The following is a 14,997-nucleotide window of genomic DNA, read 5'->3' on the forward strand; positions in this document are numbered from 1 at the left end:
ACCTGAGCCTCTATTTCTTTATGCATCTTCCCTAGCCTGGCATAGTCTCCCTTGATGCATTCCAGTGCGAATCTAGCTGTATCATTTGTTCCCATATGAAGGACAATCAGTGGATTCTTTCCGGCTCCCATTAGGATCCTCTTCAGCCTCAGATCCACATCCTGTATCTTAGCTCCCGGCAGACAGCACACTCTTCTGTTCTCTGGATCAACTCTGGCGACAGGCCCATCTGTTCTTCTTAGTAGGGAGTCCCCAATGACATAGACCTCTCTCCTTCTGGTCTTGGTGGTGCGTTTCTCCAACCTTCCCTCTTCTGTTGTTTCTGGCTGCAAGTTCTCTTGCCTTTTGTTCTCACTTGCAATCTTCTAGGAATCATCCTCTATCTTCCTGGGGCTTTGAACTCTGGCTCCCTCTTTTTGTAGGAGTAGGTGCTCTCCATTTCTTCCTTGCCCTCCCACCTTCTGTTACTGCCTGCTGTGCCCCTTTTGCATTTTCCAACTCAGCAAACCTGTTCCTGAGCTCTGTTTATCCTTCATTAGCCAGTCTTTTCCTCTGCCTGGTTTTCCTAGTCACATGCTTCCACCGGCCACTTTCCTCATCCAGCCGTCTACCCTTACAGTTCTCCAGTATAGCTTGCATCTGCGAGTCTTGAGTTTTCCCTTCAGATTCTTCCAACCTTCCCTCCATCATCTGCTTGAATCCCCTTCAAAACTCAACCATAGTTTCTACCTGCATCTCCAAGCCGCCGATTTCCTCTTTCATCAGCTTTAACAGGCAGCACTTCATACAAATGAAGCACTTTTCCAGTATCCGTTCCAGGATAACACACAAGCCAGAGCTTCTGCAGCCGGTCATCTTCATTCTCTCTTCCATTCCTTGGGTCACTACCACAGCTGTCTCTGTAACTATCACAGCCTTTCTGCCTATACTCCTGCCAAGGAGAAAAAAAAAGAAACCACTACACCTCCCTCTTCCACAGGCTCCCACTCAGACTCCCGCATTTCCAGCTCTGTTGGCTGGCTCCTGTGCCACTGGCTGCCTGCTTGGCTACCTTTATAGGCCCCCTAATCGGGGAAGCCCCATCCCTAATCAGGGTTCTGCTGTGATCAAAGGTTCTGCTTCTCTTACAGCATGCTGCCTCCAACCAGCCCTGCCAACTAAAAAAGCCCCAAAACATCATACCCAGCAAGCAAGCAAGCAAGGAAACACCCAAGAACTCATGCACTGTCCCTGGGAACAGGGGCTTGCCTCCTTCCTTCTCCTCCAACAGACCTCCACTCAGACTCCCCTGTTTCCAGCCTCCTGTGCCCCTGCAGGAGATTTTCTAAAGCCCATGGGAATTTGGCATGTAACTGCCATTTGTACTTTTGAAAGTCTTCCCCTTTTCACTCTTACTGGGAAATTTGCATATTCTATCTACTCTATACAGAAAACAATGCAGATAGTCCAGTATGCTATACCACATACATAAGAAACATCCAGTTTTTAGGAGCACCTACAATGTGCAAAAATGACTTTTACAGCTGTGATGTCAGGGGGCTACATTACGGGGTTGCAGTGACATAGCCTTTTTAAAGCAGAAGATAAGACAGCATTGCATTGTAACATGACAATAGGAATCTCACTCTTTAATGACATGCTGCTACTTGGATCTTCCCATTCACCTACCCTCTATGGAGAGGACACATTAGGGTCCCAATTCACAAAGCACGTAAGCTTAACTTTAATCACTGCCTAAATCCCATGAATTTAAATGGGACTAGCTCACACACTTATGCTTCAGCATATGCTTAAGTTCTTTGCTGAATAGGGATGGACTTAAGTACATGTTTAAAGTTACTCATGTGCTTACGTACTTTGTTGAATTGTGATTTAGGGCTATAGCCTCTACTGCAACAACTCCATAGCGTGGGGGCAAGATTCCTTGTTGCAGTATCCACCTGCCATGGCACTCACTGCACTACTTTGGCTAAGGATTTGGGTGGAAAAGTTGGTTTCAAAATCAAGAAAGGCAACAGAATCTGTATAATTCTTGAACACTTTGCATACGTTCAGCAAAATTACTTGCATATCACACACCTACTTTCTGGCTGTGGTGAGACAATTCTGATCTGGCAGATGGTGGCACTCAGCAGTAAAAAGCAGTTGTCTGATATGTCTGTCATTTAATTGTCACAACTCCAACAGATCACAAAGGGCTGATGACCTTCTCACATTGTGGGCAAACAGTTTCCTGCATGATATGTTTGTTAGGATATGGATATTCAAGCCTGCCTGTAAAGGCCTATACTTTAAGAATGTAGGTATATGTTTATCATTTAGCTAGTAATAGAGGTATACAAGAAAGAATCTGTGTAAGGGCCTTCGCTCACTGTGACAGTCTGTGGCCCTGTTCTTAGGCCAATGCCTTTGGCTAAGCAGCAGAGGCAGCCATACCCTGGGAAGCGAACGTCACATCCTCACATTCCAAACTAGTCAATCTGGGGCTGTTAGGAAGGTGATCCAATCTATCACCTCCAGAGAAAGGGAAGAGCCTAGAAGATGTAAAAGGAAATTTAGTTTGATAGTTTTCTGTCTGGCAAGACTCACTTATCAATCAACACAGCTGGGAAACCCTTATGTCTTTATAGATGTAGTTGTGAAATCCTCACTTCTGTATTGTTTTGTCATTATAGTTCCCACTTTGTTATTGTTTATTTGCATGGTCTCTGTCTGGTTCTGTGATTGTTTCTGTCTGCTGTATAATTAATTTTGCTGGGTATAAACTAATTAAGGTGGTGGGATATAATTGGTTAGCTAATCATGTACAATATGTTAGGATTGGTTAGGTAAATTTCAGTAGAAATTAGGTTAAGGTATAGCTAAGAATATTACTGTATAAATTAGGGGCAAACAGGAAGTAAGTTGGGATTCGAAAATAGGGAAAAAGGAACTTGGATTTAAGCTTGCTGGAAGCTCACCCCAATAAACATCGAATTGTTTGCACCTTCGGACTTCGGGTATTGTTGCTCTCTGTTCATGCGAGAAGGACCAGGGAAGTGGGAGAGTGAATGAATAAGCTCTCTAACAGTGTTCCCAAAGGGTATTCAAAAGCAGTGAAAAGAAACCTGGTCATCCCATATATTATTTATCTATGTTTTTGATTCTATTCCTGACAAGAAGCATCTCTAATCTTTTGAGTTCCGACCTGGGCTATGGAAGCCTAAATTCCCTTCATATTTCATGAAATGTAGGAGCAAAGTGATAACAGCCAAACAATTTTTAATTGATAAAGGATTGTCCGAAATCCACGCTGTGAGCTGGAATGCAAATATTTTTATTCAGAACTTTACACTGGCAAACCTGGAGTATGTGGAGGATACATAGCCCAAACTGTATGTCCATTCCTCTCCCGAGTGGCTCCAGAGTTCAAGAGGATGTTGAGGATAATTTTTCCACCTAAGGGGTGGAGTAACTTTTGCATCTCATATGGCTTTAATTTCAGCCAGTGTTAGGACAATAGAATCTAAAGTACTGTAGGGGTGATTTGGCTAGAAACACCCTTTTAGTGGCCAAAACACTGCCCTTTTGGAGATCAGTTTGCCCCAATGGGGACATAGCGTGCAGCTCATGCAAAACCTTATTTGAAGTCTGGAAACATCCAGCCCTTTTGTACTGCTGCCAAAATAAGCCTTCATTTCTGCCACTGAGATGAGATCCACCCTGTAGAACTGTTACAAGGATTTAGCCCAAAACGTGTAACAAGTTTAAGTAGGTCAAGTTTTGCTCTCAGGGACACCAGTAGAGTCAATAGAGTTGAACAGGTGCAACTCAGAGGAGAATTTAATCCTGTGCTTCAAAGCCAGCATTTTTCAGTTTCTTTTTAACCCTCAGGGCCCCAGCTTGCAGGGTGATGTGTCTCTTCTGTGAAGTGCTGAGTGACTCCCATTAGATTCAATGGGAGCTGATGTGCTCAGCATTTCATAGAATCCTCACTTAGGATCTGGCAGAATCAGAGGCACTTTTTAAAAAGAGCTCATGGCCTGGTTTTTCAAGTGCTTAGTATCCAGAATAGGTGCCAGATTTTCAAAATTTTTTGCAGCACTCATTGGGCCACTTGTGGCTAGATTTTCAAATGAGCTCAGTATCCACCATGCTGAATGCTTTTTGAAAATCTGATCGCTTATTTAGGTGCCTGAATAAGAGCTGAGCTCCTCCGAAAGTGTGGCCCTAAACATACTATGCTGTCAGAGTTATCTTGTCATAAAGCTTCTTATGGGCTTTCCCCAGCCAACTGGTAGCCAATTATTAGTTTAGAAAAACTATTGATCATTCAAGAGTGTCAAATTAGTTACTTCACATGACATGTGAAGTGGACTGTGTCTTCCAGCCAAGGACATAAACACTACCTCACCCACTAATTTTAGTACTGACTAAAATAAAGCCACATGATCTTTCTGTTGACAATATGCTGGCAATGTAACATGTCCCCTGCACTTTTATTCACACATGCAAAAAGCCTAATGAAGAAATGGTGATTGTTATTGTCAAGCAATGACTGGAAAATGATGCTTTCAGAACAGTTGTTCCAAGTTATTGCCCTCCATTATATAACACAGACAGCGTTCACAGTGTCCCTCCTACTGTATGTGTTAAACTGTAGATTTCCTGAGCCTGATTCAATGTCCACTGAAGTCAATGAATATGTTCCTATTGATTTCAACGGGTTTCAGATCATACTCTGTATATGTTTTTGACAATTGATAGTATTGCTGTAAACAACTGATATAACCGCAGTTATTCAATAATAACTATGTCATTCAATAATACTAGATATTGCCCAAGGGACAGATGTATTACTTAAAATGATAATATCCAGCTTTGGGAATTATTTCACAATTAAGGCTTTCTCTCTCCAGAGGACAACAATTTCTAGCTCTTTAAAACTATGTATCTTATTATTCTTATATATATATTGTGCGAATAATAGTGGTAAGAATATGTGAATTCTGGGTATATTGCCAGATTTTTTTTCTTTTAAATAAGCTAGAGTGATTTTCCAGCCAAAAGAACAAAACAAAAAAACCCACAAGTTAGTTATTAAATGTTGTTTCAACCAATCAGAATTGTGACTAAAATACAGAAATATCATGAATATAAAATAAATAATGACACTTGGCACTTTTATAGCACCTATCATCTAGGGATCTTGAAGTGTTTTAAAAAACCTGAGTTAATATATCCTCAAAATATCTCATTTATACCCCCATTTAAAAAAGGAAAACTGAGATACATATAAAATTTAGGTGGCTTTCCAAGCAAGACTGCCATACAGCCAGGAATCAAATCTGCGAGGACTTTATCCTGCATGGTACTAACTAACTTCCAACCAAAGTCAGTAGAGCTGCTTGGTGTGTTGCATAGGTCAGGCTACTAGCCAATACTTCATCCTATGTTTGTATCCATTATAGTTAAAAACAGCTGAATGTGCATAACACTCAAAATTAAAACAATTAGAAGAAGCAACTATTTACGTGCAGCAACCCAAAGTCTGAAGCCAAGAATGAGAAACTGTAATGAATCAATGTACTGCAAAACAGCAGACAAGAAATTACAAAGTTTACAGACACAAATGTGAAATGGAGACCGGAACTCTTGTGAACTTATCAGCTCCAAAAACAGACTTCTACCACTTGAACTAAAGGAGACCTCTTGCAATTGTTAGATCTCATATCCTCTCTGTGGGATAGCCACTAGAAAGCAACATCACTTACCAATAAATGGGAAACTAGTGCACTAAGAGATATAGGACAGAATCTTACTCTAAGAGGCTCAGCAAAGAACTTGAAGTTCATGAGGGAGGGATCTACATATGCCAGATTCATGGACTTAAGCAGTTCCTGGTGTAACTTGGAGAGCCATGGGGGCCTAAGTTACAGCATCCCCTCCACCCTGGGGGGCACAGCATTGCCTCTTCCCATCCATCTCCTGCTGCACACCCAACACACAACCTATATACCAGATCTTTTGAGGGGGCTTTTACAACCATCTTCCACAGTGCCTGCACCAGGGGAATTTTCTCCTAGCCGGAACCAGGACTTTTATAGCCCTCTGTCATAAATATAAAGGGAAGGGTAAACCCCTCCTGCCAGAGGAAAAACCCTTTCACCTGTAAAGGGTTAAGAAGCTAGGATAACCTCACTGGCACCTGACCAAAATGACCAATGAGGAGACAAGATACTTTCAAAGCTGGACGGGGGGGGTGGGGGAGAAATAAAGGCTCTCTCGGTCTGTGTGTTGCTTTTGCCGGGACCAGAGCAGGAATGCAGGTTAGAACTCCTGTAAAGGGCTAATAAGCAATCTAGTTAGAGATGCGTTAGATTCTGTTTTGTTTAAATGGCTGATAAAATAAGTTGTGCTGAATGGAATGTATATTCCTGTATTTGTGTCTTTTTTGTAACTTAAGGTTTTGCCTAGAGGGAATCTCTATGTTTTGAATCTGATTACCCTGTAAGGTATTTACCATCCTGATTTTACAGAGGTGATTCTTTTACTTTTTCTTCAATTAAAATTCTTCTTTTAAGAACCTGATTGCTTTTTCATTTTCTTAAGATCCAAGGGTTTGGGTCTGTGTTCACCTATGCAAATTGGTGAGGACTTTTATCAAGCCTTCCCCATGAAAGGGGGTGTAGGGTTTGGGAGGATTTTGGGGGGAAGATGTTTCCAAGTGGGCTCTTTCCCAGTTATATTTTGTTAGACGCTTGGTGGTGGCAGCAATAAAGTCCAGGGACAAAAGGAAAAATAGTTTGTACCTTGGGGAAGTTTTAACCTAAGCTGGTAAAAATAAGCTAAGGGGGGTTTTCATGTAGGTCCCCACTTCTGTACCCTAGAGTTCAGAGTCGGGAAGGAACCTTGACACCCTCTTTACGCCACTCCATCCCTTTTGCTCAGCATAAAGGGGCCAGAGCAGCAGTGAAGACCTCACCCTAAATACTTACTTACCTCCCCACCAAGTTAGACAAAGCTAATCCTGAGCTTCTGAAATTCACCAGGGTTCTAGTCTCAGCTCCTTGTGTATCTTTCTGTGAAATATTCACAGGAGTTCAAAGCTAGTGTTGATGACTACGAATCCATGGTCTATAGAAATTGTTTTCAGTCCATAGATTCTTTACTGATGGCATTTAAACATAGGATGTGTAGTCCTGTGAAGCTAGCATGCTAGCTGAGCTTTGTCTAACCAGGGGAAGTATCCAGTTTACTAGCTTTGTATGTTTAAGAGATTCAGTGATGTCACCCCTCTATGTACAGTTACCACCTGGCCAGTATTTGACCAGCCTGGTCAGGGGTTTTTTATGGATTTGCCAGTTGCCAGAAAAATAATCTGGGGTTTTTTTTACATGGGTTGAAAGATTTGCATTATCACCACAATACACTGAGATATCTAATGTTAAACATTTCTGTGTCCAGCTAAAGATGCAGCTGCAGCATTCCCACTTCTGCAGTTAAAGTGATAACAGAGCAAAACTGTTGAAAACAGCAGCTGTCTGCCCACCTACACGCAAGTGTGCCACGTGTGTGTGTGCAAGAGAGGGTTTGAGTCATGTGAGAGTAAGGAGATGTGCAAGACCTATTAAATAATGGAAAATAAGGGTGATGGTGAAGTGATCCTACTACCCCTAGGGATAAAAAGCTTGCGTCAGAAGCTGCACATTTAATGACAGCTGACTAAACAAAACAGACTACATCTCACTAGATACTATAAGTGGCTGTTGCAGGTACGGGTGTGGAGTTGCCTTGTGGTTGGGGGTTGGGTAACGGTTGCAGCAAGTTTGCCTTATTCGGGAGACAGGGAGTTGCTGGGTTGTTTTGCATTTCAAAGGTGATAACCCTACCTCTATGGCTAGGTCACAAAGGATAAGAGATCTGCTACCACTACTACTACCTGGGTTCTTATCATTTGAATTAAAGGAAGTCTTGTGTGTTTTAGTGCTCAGGGACAGAAGTTCTAATCCCAGCTCCATTTTACTTGTGTGTCTGTGCCTGCATTTGATTCATAAAATAATTGTGGCTTCTGTCTGCAGCACATAGATTTTCCTGTCCATTTGCAGGCAGTCATATACTAGAGATTTTTTTTTTTACCCACTGCTGCAGATTATCTCCGAGGGTACCTGTATGTATCAGTTGTGCATACTAACGTCTCAGATGTCTCCACCCTCCACTGAAAATGAGAAACATGGTGCCCCAGCATGTATGAGAAAGCCATTGAACATACAGTTTTAAAATACGTCTGGAGGCAAACAGGAAGATATTCAAGATCTTTACAGAATTTATGGACTGTAAAATCAAATGAATCTGGACACTTTCTGGGGAAGCCGATGTGAGACAGATGATATGATTGCTTATTGGAACTAGCAGCTCGTGTCTTCATCCCCAATACAATAATCAGTAATGTGATTGAAAACCAAACCAATCCTACAATGTTTTCATTTTAATTCTTTTAAAATAAAGTATTCATTTTTTGGAGCCTGATGTTTTGGCCAGAGATACAATTATACTTGAAGTGAGGTAATAAAACAGGATTAGTTATTTCACAGTAACACCGGTAGGCTCAAACATTTAATTTCTAATTACAAAATACCAGAGTTTATAACCAAGTATGGTGGGGGTGATTACTTCATCAAACACAAATTAACGTATGTACCAGAAACAACCAGTGGTTAAATATTTTTGCAGTAATACTTGAGCTGGAAGCCTCTGCCTATTTCCCTCTCTCTCTCTCTCATGTCACTCCATCAACAGGATTGCTTTACGCCAACAGGGTCAAATTTTAATTATCCACTGGTTAACCCAGTGGAAATAAACCCTGTCTTGACCAGTCTGCAATATGTGAAAAATCAAAAGTTTGCTTTTGGCTCTTTCAGTTTTGGACACTGAACAAAAACTCTATTTTTCCCCTCATAACGAACTACCTTGATTTTTTTTTTCAGCAATAAGGAATGAAAGATGAAAGAAACGGGATACACTTTATAAAACTATTTTCCACAGGCGTGCCTTGTATGACAGACTGTGCCCCTGGAACACCTTGGCTTAAATCTAGAAGCTGTGGGTGTGGTGACATTTCCTGGCACTAGGAAGGATTTCAGGAAAGCACTGGCTCTGCCTCCTCCACCCAGGCAGGGTTCTTGACCCCTACTTACAAGTGACAGAACCCTCGTGTGTTGTGTATAACTTGTACAGGATCATTAGGGCAAAACCACTCACTGTATTTTTATTGTGGGACCATTATCCCTAAAATATAGATGTATGCATAGCATGCCTGAGGGGATCCAGGTTTGAATTACAGGCTGCCTCATGAGCAGTTTTCTCCCCTTATTTTAAATTCAGCTTTTCAAGACAGAGCTTATTACTGAAAATATTCTGATGGGTTCATGGTAATGTTGACTAGTAATAGCTTTGGAAAGGAGATTAAAAGTAAAAATAATTGGGGCAATCAGTTTATATATCCATTTTACAGATTCTTTTGACTGAAACATATTTGTGAGAGCGAGAGTGAAAGAGAACTTACTGCCCTTCCGAGCTGCTAGATTGATAGCCTTGGAGAATAAAGTCCTCTCTCCACTGACCAGGTGAAGAGCATGGACAATGCCATTCTCCCCTATCAGTGTGCCTAAACCCTACCCTGAAGAAACCCTTGGATATGGGGATGATGAGGACCACATAAGTACCTAGATAGATAAGTTAGTTCTGTCTCCATTCTCAGTCGTTGGCCTTTCCAGGGAGATTGCCAACAAGAGTGCAAAGTCAGTGATATCTGAAATAATGATAAACACAGCCTTTAGGATAGTGAGATGATTTTTGTGATTTGGCAATTGTGCACTAGGAACTGGAGTGGGACCAGGAATTCTTTTCAGATCATGGATTTTTTCTCCCCCTGGAGTGAGAAAGCACAGCAACAGATTTAACTGAACTGGTCAGCAGTGGATAACAAAATATCAGACCTGACTAATGAGTGCTTAGATAATCCTTTGTGTTTGTAGAAAAAGATATGTTTTCCTACTGCAATTTTTTTTTTGGTCTTGGAGCTTGCTAAACTTATCCATGTTTTTGTCACCTCAAGACTAAACTGTTTACAGGTTTAACCATCACCTTTCATAATTTTAAGATAACTGTAAGAGAGAGCGAAGCATGTCACCACCCAAAACAGGGATATATGAGTCTGCTTAGGAATTCAAACTATGTGGGCAGGGACTCCTCTGCCTGTTGTGTGTGTGAGTGAATGAGAGACCATGTGTGTATGTGAGAGAGAGTAGCAGGACAGAGGTAGAAGCAGTTAGAAAGCCAAGCAGACAGTAACAGAAGTGCTGGTAATGTGGTCCTGAGAGAAAGATTTTTGGGCACAGAGCACTGTCTGGCAAGGTAGGCTTAGAACAGTGAGCAGAGGAATTGATTCCTATTGCTTGATTCCTACTGTGTTCTGGGAAACTGGACTTGATGTATAATCTTTGTAAATAAAACTGCATAAAAATACCTGTTTCTGTCATCAGTTTCTCCTCCTTACTGGAACAACCCACAACAGAATTTGACTAACTTGGGACAAAAGGAGTAACACCACTATCATGCAGACTACACCCTGGAACTGTTTGGAAGCTGAAACTAGAACACAGCTGCCTTCCTTCTGAAGTGGTGCTTCACACAGACAGTACATTACACCAGTGCTTGGTCATCTGCACTGGCTGCCCATTAGCCTTAAGGTGGGGTTTGCAGTGTTAGTGGCCTTTCCACAATTAGAATGACACTCCCAACACTGACACCCCTCCTTTTACCCAAGAAACACCTACCAACCAAAAAGAAAAAAAAAGTGAAAAAAAATAATAAAATCTAGAATATTAACCAAGCCACTACTCCAAGCAGACTAGTGAAAAGGGAGCAGTGTCAGACTCCAGGAAGTCCACTAGGGATTTCACTGTTGCTATGATTTCACATTGAGGACACTTTGATACTAGGAGGAAGGGTACCAGTATAACATTCTGAGAGGTAAGAGTTTATTTAAGCAGCCTTAAATGGTTTGGGACCTGTTTATCTACGGTCTCTCTATCATTTGCAGTGTTGTAGCTGTGTTGGTCCCAGGATAAGAGACACTGATTTCCTTCTACAAATCCAAAGAGCTCTGTGTAGCTTGAAAGCTTGTACTTTTCATCAGCAAAGATTGGTCCAATAAAATATATTATCTCATCTATCGTCTCTCACTCTGTTTACCTTAAACACAGTCCCTGTCTGTGCTCTGCTACAGCTGTGATTAGCAGAGACACCTGAGCAAGCAGTCCCCTGGTTTAAAAGAGATGGGCCTGCTGGTTGGGCATTTTCACTCCTACCTTGTTTTAAACACACCCAAGCTCTGGTAGACTAGCGTCCAGGAACTCTGCAAAGCATATTATTTTTCTCAAGCATTTGGGATAGGTTGAGAGCTAGAGGTTTGTCACAGGTGGGATCATTATTATGGTGGATAAACACAGTAGAGTTTGGAAAGCTGCCTAAAAAAATGGACAGATGCTGTAAAAAATGACCTTGAAATTATCTATCAATGCAGCCACCCATATGCCTCCAGACGCCCCAACTCAGCAGTGCACTTAAGCATGTGAGTAGTTCTATTGACTTCGGTGGAACCGCACGTGTGCTTACATTTAAAGTGCTTAAATGATTTAGGTGGGATTTTCAAAGGGGCCTAAGGGAGCTAGGCTCCCAAATCCCATAAAAAAAAAAAACACAATGGAAATTGGGCACCTAACTCCTGTAACTCCCTTTGAAAATCCCAGCCTTGCTGGATTGGGGCCTAAGATGCAGTGTTTAATTATGTGACTATATACTATTACTCATGCAGGATCCCTACCTTCTGCAATGTTCAGTCTGGATGGTATTAAGTGAACAAGACAGGTGTGAAATATTTATTTGCAACAACATATTAGAACAGAAGAGGAAATCTGCACATAGTACTTTCAGCATTAACTTGTTGATATTCAATCTGTTCAGTGAATAGATCTGTCCCATTCAGTGCACACTGTCTAATTTACACCTGACTTACATTTACTGCTCTTCTCATTACACTACTTTATTATGAACAACATTCACTCAACATTTGTTATTAGAAGTTATTTGACATTTATATAAGCCATTTATTTCATCCTTATTGCTATCAAATTATTCACGATGAATTACAAAGCACTGATTGCTATTCGTATTGTGTGATTGGCTACCTAAGTCACATGGTATTACTTCTGTCCCCATTGATTGACTGACTCCTGCAGAAAGCTGTGTGAACAACATATTTTGCAGTACAGTGCCAATTCTGAAGATAATACTCATAAAAAATTGCTTTAGGTCACACCAAAAACAAGTTTTAGGGGAATCAGAAAGTTATTAACACTTTAATTTTGAGTGGAACAGAACATTTCATTTGACTCAAAACAAAATATTTAATTTCTATGCTGAGTATTTAATGACTTTGAATTTTTAAAAACAAAATTAAAGGAAATTTCAGAACAAGATGAACTAAAAAAATCATGTAAAAACCTTTAGAATTTTTGGAGGTGGGGAGGGGACACGAACAATTTGATAAAACGGACACAAATTTGCAAATCATTTCTTTGCTGCCAAAAATGCATATTTTTTGGACGAAAAAAGTTCTGGATGAAAACTTTGCCCAGCTCTACTCCTAAATTTATGCAGATTTTGCAAGATGTGCACACAAACACCTCTGATGTGTATATTCCTGTAAATACATATTCACATAGGTATTGGAGAGACTCTCTTTCTGCTAACTTTCTTCTGAAAGAAATATATATTCCACAAATGTTTGTGAAAGGCAAGTAAAAAGGGGGGGGGGGGTCAACACTGATCATTACATCAAATGCCTGGTTTTTATTTGCATGGATGTTCATGAATATTATTTGCAGTATTTGCCCAGCGCTAGTAGTGCTGCTTAACTCTCCAAACATCAATACAAATAATCCTTTCAAAATGAAAAAGACTTTAGGGCTAATAATGGAGAGAAGTGACTGAACTTTGGGTTCTGCTCGAGCTATATTAGTTCCTGCATATAGACTAAAAAGTGTAACTGGAAGGTGAAGTATTGCACATATTTGTTGCGTTCTGACCAGTTCTCTCTCTCTGTTTTCTAACACCAGGGTAGAGGAAAGACGAGCTCATCTCTGATCTCATTATCCGATATTTCGCTTTTACATTATCCTCCATTTTTAAGTTTATATAAAAACAGAAATAAAAGAATGAAACTAAAATAAAAACTTTGTTTTAAAATATGTTTTGAAGCTGATGGATATGGTATAATTATGCTATTTAATTATGATGAAATAATAATGCCTAAAAATTACTGAAGCAAAAAAAAAAAGGGTGTCATTTACATACTATAACATTCCCCCCCCGCCCCAGTAATGAATTTATATGATTTTCATTTTGCTGAGTGATTCCCACCCTCTCCCCCCATGTTTGGAATGGGATATCCCTTTCCTGTCTCACCCCATAGGGTACCAACTACCCTGCAAAAAGAGCCTCAGAGCCTGTGTCAGTGAATCTCAGAACCCAGGTCTACAGATTCAGGCTCCTGATAGGTCACTAAAAATAACCATGTGGACATTCCCACTTGGGCTCTGAAACAAAAAACACAAATGGCACTAACAACTTGTGGAAACGATCCCCAATCCTGCAAGCAATTCTGCGTTGGCGGATCCCTATATCTATATGGAGCCATTGACTTCATTAGGATTCATTGAAGGTTTAGGCATTTGCCTGCATAGAGCAGCTTGCAGCACGGGGCCTTAGTCATCAATAAACACTGTCTACTTGCAGTTACACTCCAAGTACCCACAATGTGGAATCCTCATATAATTCTAGGGGAGTACATTTTAAAGTAATAGTAGTTGTGACCTGGGGTGACTGGTGCAGCCCTCACTGGTAATGCCAAGGTCAGGGCAGGCTGCAAAGGGAGAACGGATACTCCCAAGACTGGTGGGTAACACTGAAGTTAAACCTCCCAACCAGTCACAAACTACGCTTCTGATCCCCCACACTGGTTATCAAGGAGCAAAAAAAAAAAAAAAAAATCACACAACCCCCTTTATTGCATTCCAGTCTCTGCTTCCCAATCAGCACCTAGGTCCTGTACAATGAAAATTTTAAACTCTGCTCACATATATAAAATGTTCTTCTGACCCCAAAGGGTCAGCCACATTACCAGGTCAGTATAGATTTGGAGCTTACCCAAAATACCATGCTGCCAGCCAATCCTTTAGTGTCTAAAACTAAAGGTTTATTATAAAGAAAAAAGAAAGGACAAGAAGAGAGCTGTTAAATGGCAAAGTAGTCACATACATACAAAGACTTCAGAGTCCATATATCAGGTTCCTAGCAGTATTGGTGAGTTTGCTAGCTTGAAAGTCCCTCTCGAATACATCCACAGCTTGGATGGGTCATTCAGTCCTTTGTTCAGAGCTTCCATTTGTAGCAAAGTTCCCCTAGAGGTAAGAAACAGGATTGAAGACAAAATGGAGAAGATGCAGCTGCCTTTTATAGTCTTTTGCCATACGGCTTGTGCTTCCTTTGTTTCAAACACAAACTGCCCAGCACATGGCTTGGAAGTCTTTTCTGTCCATAGGCATGCCCATGAAGTATTGTTTCAGTCCTATAGAAGTAATAGCTTACTTCTAACCTGTTTTCATGAGATATTGTGCAATATTGGAAAAGTCCACCTGAAGATCACATAGTCCTTAAGGGGCATCTCTTTTGTTCCCAGGGTGACAGTCTCCCTGGGAACACGGACAACTTTTGATGTCATCCATGCCATCCTTGTTTTGATAAATAGTTGAATTTTGGGCTGCCATTAATGAGAGCAGGCCTGATTCTAAACTTACCTACAGTGGTTTTACACTGGTCTAACTCCATTGACTTCAATGGAGCTACTCTTGATTTGCACAGGTGTGAGATCAGAATCAGGTGCATATTACTGGT

General features: G+C 40.9%; 1 long non-coding RNA gene across 1 annotated transcript; it reads left to right on the top strand.

Annotated features, from left to right (window-relative positions):
* The first annotated feature begins 457 nt into the window (after nt 1-457).
* On the top strand, nt 458-14,504 carry LOC122464567. Its single transcript, XR_006288731.1, has 3 exons — nt 458-605; nt 1,299-1,304; nt 14,495-14,504. It is a non-coding gene; the product is annotated as an uncharacterized LOC122464567 (long non-coding RNA).
* The last annotated feature ends 493 nt before the right edge of the window (nt 14,505-14,997 follow it).

This window comes from Chelonia mydas, chromosome 2, assembly GCF_015237465.2.
Source record: "Chelonia mydas isolate rCheMyd1 chromosome 2, rCheMyd1.pri.v2, whole genome shotgun sequence".
NCBI lineage: Eukaryota > Metazoa > Chordata > Testudines > Cheloniidae > Chelonia > Chelonia mydas.